The 5,991-nt window shown below is 30.2% G+C and overlaps 1 pseudogene; it reads left to right on the plus strand.

Moving 5' to 3' along the window:
- Window positions 1-1,455: 1,455 nt before the first annotated feature.
- Window positions 1,456-1,574, plus strand: LOC120586514 (uncharacterized; annotated as a pseudogene).
- Window positions 1,575-5,991: the final 4,417 nt, after the last annotated feature.

The raw sequence follows: 5,991 nt of genomic DNA on the forward strand, positions 1-5,991 counted from the left end.
GAAGGCTAGCCTGAAGCCTCTCTTTGAGAACACTTTGTTACACATTGAACAGACTAAAAATACTATGGCACTGGTCTCCATTTCTCAGGAGCAGATCTTAATCAAAAGCTAAAAGGCTGAAGGGTATAAAACACTACAGCTTACTTAACCTTTGAGTGTAATAACACCAAAACAATGCATTGTCTTCTGTCTCTTGGACTTCCGTTGTGGGAACAGGATCCAAGTACTCATGGTGGTAACTTGAATAACAATATATTTTCAGTATAAAGTGATAAAGAATAAATATCCCTAGATTTAATAGGGTTCTTTCTATAAGTCAAAAATCTGAAAAAAAATATTTTATTTTAAACTAAATTGGCTTAAAATCTTGATAGCATCTACCATAGAACAATTAATTAGTTTACTAATTATAAGCAGTAAACCAAGGAGATAGATAAATAAATAATATCTATAGATATAATAGGGTTCTATAAGTCGAAAATCTGAAAAAAATATTTTATTTTAAACTAAATTGGCTTAAAATCTCGATAACATCTACCATAGAACAATTAATTAGTTTACTAATTATAAGCAATAAACCAAAGGGATAGATAAATAAATATTAAATAAATAAATCATAAGTTATTTCAAAACAAAACAAAAAATTAAATACGATCTACTTGTTTTCTGTTAAAATGCTATGGGTAATTAAGGCTTAGTCAGATTTATGCTCTCCTATTAGCTATAGCTAATTAAAAGCAGTCTTTTGAATTTATTAACTGCATCCTGAAATGCTTAAAATTATGTTCGGTGATATGTGTCAAATTTTAAGGCCTGATATTTTAGCCTTTCTGATTTAAATTTGCTTATACAGACATAGAGGGAGTTTGCATCCTACTTTTAGGAAGCAGAAGAGAATTCCTCAGAAAGTTTGCACACACACAAATGATAACTTCTAGGACCAGCAATGGTGTTAGATGCCAATTCAGTAATGCATGATGGGAATGTAAATTCTTATAAACTTTTAAGACAATATCTGGTAGTATAAATTAATGTTAAACATGTGCAGTACCTTTGACATATCAAATCATATTTTAGAATTCTAACAGAATTGAAAACACTATGCATATACCTTATAAAGATTATTGGAAGAATATGAAAAATAAATTAAACATCTATCAGTGGGGAATACTTGACCTTTTCTATATACATTCAATGAAATTAAAATATTATACATCCATATCTAGCCATAACTAAGTATGAAAGTATAAAAACATGTTGGAAAGTGAAATGCATGAGAAAAGAGGGAAGGGAGGAAAGGAGTAGGGAGGGGAGGAGAGGGAAGGGAAGAGAGGAGAGAGAAAGTTGAAAAAATATCAAAGAAAAAAATTATAGCTACCAAAGCTACCAAACTAGCTACTTCAGGGGCCAAGATAAGAGGCTGCCAGAAGACTCTTTTAAAAAATCAGTAACATAATCTATGGCCATGCTACCCTGAACAAGCCCAATCCCGTCTGATCTTGGAAGCTAAGCAGGGTCTGGCCTGGTTAGTACTTGGATGGGAGACCACCTAGGAAGACCAGGTGCTGTAGGAGTAAAATAAATAAATAAATAAATAAATAAATAAATAAATAAATCAGAGATTGTAAGCTGACAAGGCCTTTGCGATCTGTAAGGTCAACCAAGGGTTGCCTCGCCTAAAAAAAAAAAAAATCAATAACATAAATCATACTTAAAATCTAAAACTACAGAAAAACAAGATAGTAAATAAAACATTCACATCGATTTCTTAATGAAGAGACTCTTAACTTTCACTTAAATATAGAATATGATTAAGGGAAGCATATGTGCTTTTTTATCTTCCCCTCTTAAATAAACAACTATGAACACAGTCAACATTTAGCATGTTCAACCTTTGAAAGTTCATCAATCATTGATTCAATTTTATTGGCTTTTTTACTGTCCATATGGAATATATTATTCACTTTAACAATTAATAAAGACATTTTTGGTGATATTTTTCTCCTAAATTCCCTAGGTAGATAGCAATGACTTTGTTCAAATAAACGACAACAACAACAACGAAACAAAACAAAACAAAAAACAAAGGCCTTTGTGAACTTAAAACTTTTTGTGAAATAATTCTATAAAATATATCTTAATCATGAAATACAAAATCAACTTTTTTTTTCTTCAGTACTTAAATGGTTACCAGGTCATCCAATATCACTGTTTAAAAAGACCATGCAGAAGTTAGGGATTTCAATAAATACAGAAGTTCATACTCAAAACTAACCTCACATTTTAATTCCACTTTGAGAAGTAACTTGATCAAGAATAAGAAACATTTCCTAGATTCTTTTTATTCATTTTTAATTTATAGCATTATAAAGTTAAATTTCACATATTAAAAGCATTTGTGACAGATAAAAACACTTTCCAACTGAATTTCAATAGTCATTACAATGTTAACTTTATAATAATATAATTGCTGATGGTTTCTTAGTATTTTGATGTTTATTATTCATTGGTGCTACAAGGAAACTCAAACTGAAAACGTTCTCTATTTTTTTGAGGAGTAACTGACTCTGTTCAATGCTTGATTTATTTTATAACTATTTTAAGACACCAGAAAGGCAATGTTTCAGACATAAATTGATCTGATTCAATGGTTAGACATAATTTTGAAAGTAAATAATTTAATGCAATGCAGAAGGAAAATGTTGTCATATTTATTTGAGGCCAAGAGTACTCGCAGGTAAATAGATGTGCAGATACTTCTCTTTGGTATTGTGCTATTTCAGAGACTGAGCAGAGCTAATATAACCCTATCTTTTCATGTCCACTAATTTTCATTGAATTTTCATTCATAATTTTTCTGCATCCTTCTAGAAGCTGCTCCTGTGAGATTTCTATGTAGACTGTGGCCTTTCAGTAAAGTAAAAAAAAGCAAAATATAAAATTTTATTTTTCTAGTCATACCAGTAGTTTATTATACAATCTAATTCTGTGATATTTTGTACCTTAGTACAAAGGTTGGTATATCTAAGGAATTGGAAAAATTATTTTATTTGCACATTAAAACTAAACCGCCAACATAGATACAAAGATATCATGGTTAGTTTCTATTTGCCAATAATGTGTCCCAAACTAGAAATTACTTCAAGTGAAGAAGAAGAAACAAGAGAGAGAGAGACAGAGACAGAGAGACAGAGACAGAAAGAGGGACAGAGACAGAGAAACAGCGTGAGAGACAGAGAATATGACACTTTTACACAAAGAAATTTGAAACTGTGTCAATTACTTGAAAAATCAGTTTAATAGTAAGCCTAGTCTCAGTGTGTTTGATAGGCTGAGCTTAGAGAATCATTTGTAAAATGCATCTGTATCTTTGGTTTAATAAGTAGTATTATATAATGTCAGGAGAAGTCTCAGGGTGCTGAAATCAGAAACGGTTTAACTTACTGTGTGATTGATAAAAACTGTTTGAAATAGAACACTTAATTCTATTGTTAAATGCAACATCAGTGAGGAGCCTTATTACACTTTCGCAGCAGAACAATAGGAGATATATAATTCTGCCTAAATTTGCCTCATTGTATAGTTCATGATTAAATGCATTGTTACAAGTGCCTTTTCTACTTTTATATTGGTGATTAACAAAAGAACGATTCCACCTAGATGACATAAATTGCTATTCAAGTGGAATAATTACTTTATTTCTATATATGTGTGTGTGTGTGTGTGTGTGTGTGTATATATATATATATATATATATATATATATATATATATATATATATATCATCCACACTTAACTTTTGGAGAAAATTTTGATTAAAATTATATATACACATCTATAAAGACTTATGAGACATTTGTTTGGTTATATATTTTATAGTTTAAAAATTTTTAGTGGTAACAGATCAATTAGACACTTGCTTACTACATTAAATTATACAAACGGGTTCTATGAAATTCTGAATATATTATTTACTTTGTCAGTGTCATGTTTTTTTCTTGAGGTTATGAGTTCTATTTTAAGAAATTAGTAGCATATATTCTCTAAAATGTTATATATATGTTATGTGTCTCTGTGTGAGTGAATTATGATTTTTAACACTTTGATGATTCTATTCATCTGGATTATAATATATAATTAAAATATTTCTGTCATTTCTTATTGTCTTATATGGCTCTGCATAATTTGAAATCATAATAATTTTGCTAAAAGTTCTGTTCATATGGAGAATTACATAGTCAGTTTTGGTTAGTGGAAATAATATGGATTCTAGAGTCTTAGAAAAACAGGATCCCAGTATCGGATTCATAGCTACCTATTTTGGGAACTTTCTCTATCTCAATTTTTGTTGTTGGTTGTTTGTTTTTTTCCTTTTTTAATCTTACATTGAAGCTTGGTTAGGATAATAAAATGTTTTATCGAAGGCACTAAATATATCATATCAATATTGCTTGTTAAACCAAATGCATTATTATATTTTTTATTCACAAGGTCATTTATTTTTTACCCAACAAGTATTAATTACTCCTGCCACTATATTATCTATAAGACTGGGAGAAATAGGAATAAATAATAGAAGAAAGATGTTCTGCTTGAGAACAATGTAGTCTAATATGCAATATATTAAACATAAAAATGATAATATAGAATTATGCTCAATAATTTGTTGGAAGGTCTTAATTCTGCTTAAGCAGGTAGGAGAGAGTTAAAGAGGATGATATTTGAGCAATGTCTTAAAGCTGAGTATGGTTCTTCAAGTAGATTGAATTTGAATGTAAAATGAGCTAGGGAGAGAGATTAAAATGAATTTCCAGAAATTCCACTTTTGAGTACTTAAAGAAAGTAAAAATAATAACTTAGAAAAATATGTGTACCCCCATGTCCTTTACAGCATTATTTACTAAATAGCCAAGATATGGAAAACACTCAAGTTTCCAGCAATGGGTAAATGGATAAAGAAATAAAAAAACTGTGAAATTATATGTATATAATCAGACACACAATGAAATATTATTCAGCCATAAAGGGCATGCAATTTTGCTATTTGTAACAAAATGAATGCACCTTGAGAGCATTACACCAAGTAAAATAAGTCAGATAGAGAAAGATAAATACCTTAAGAATCTCTCTTATAGGTGGAAACTATAAACAAACAAGCAAATAAATAAAACCACCAAGCTTATAGATACAGAAAGCAGATTGGTGGCTGCCAGAGACAGGAGTGGCGGATGGAAGAAATGAGTGAACTTTTTTTTTTTTAGTTTAAATAAGTTTAATTTTAAAAAATTAAAAGAAAAACAAAGAATTTAGGGGCAAAGAAACAAACAAAAAAAAGCAATACTCAGGTAAGAACTAAACTAAAATTAATGAATTAAAATAAAACAATATAAAATAAAATGAACTAGAAACTTTCTAGGCAGATGAATCAACATATGGAGGTAAAAAATAAAGTGATATATTTAGCTACCTGAAAATAAGAACAAATGCTCAGATTCAGGCATGTGTGCAAGGGATGAGATGTTATACCATAATGCAGTCACACGAGCCATCTGTAAAGGGAGGAGGTAGCAGTAGAAGATCTGAGTCACCCCTTCCCTACTTGAGTTTAACTTAACTGAGAGACCGATTTCTCTCTAGGACAATAACCAATTCAGTACTATGATGTTTGAGATAAGGAAGCATAAAATGTGAGCTCCATATTTATCTCAGCTTTTTCTCTGGGTATATTTGCCAAAGGTACACAGGAAAATAAAGTACAAGCAAAAGTGGCTACATTGCTGCATGGATGAAAAAGAGATTGGAAATTAAGGTAGCCAGCGCAACTAGGTTTTAGAGACAGCTTATGAGAAAGGTAGAAACTACATACACAGATAACTAAAAACTCTATAAAAATTCCTTTGTATACTTGGCTATACATATTCAAGGTAAAATGTTGAGATACCTAAGAAAGAACAGATGCCAGGAGACTGAGAGCCAAATAGAAATGTCAGA

The sequence above is a fragment of the Pteropus medius genome, unplaced genomic scaffold, assembly GCF_902729225.1.
Source record: "Pteropus medius unplaced genomic scaffold, Ma_sr-lr_union100, whole genome shotgun sequence".
NCBI lineage: Eukaryota > Metazoa > Chordata > Mammalia > Chiroptera > Pteropodidae > Pteropus > Pteropus medius.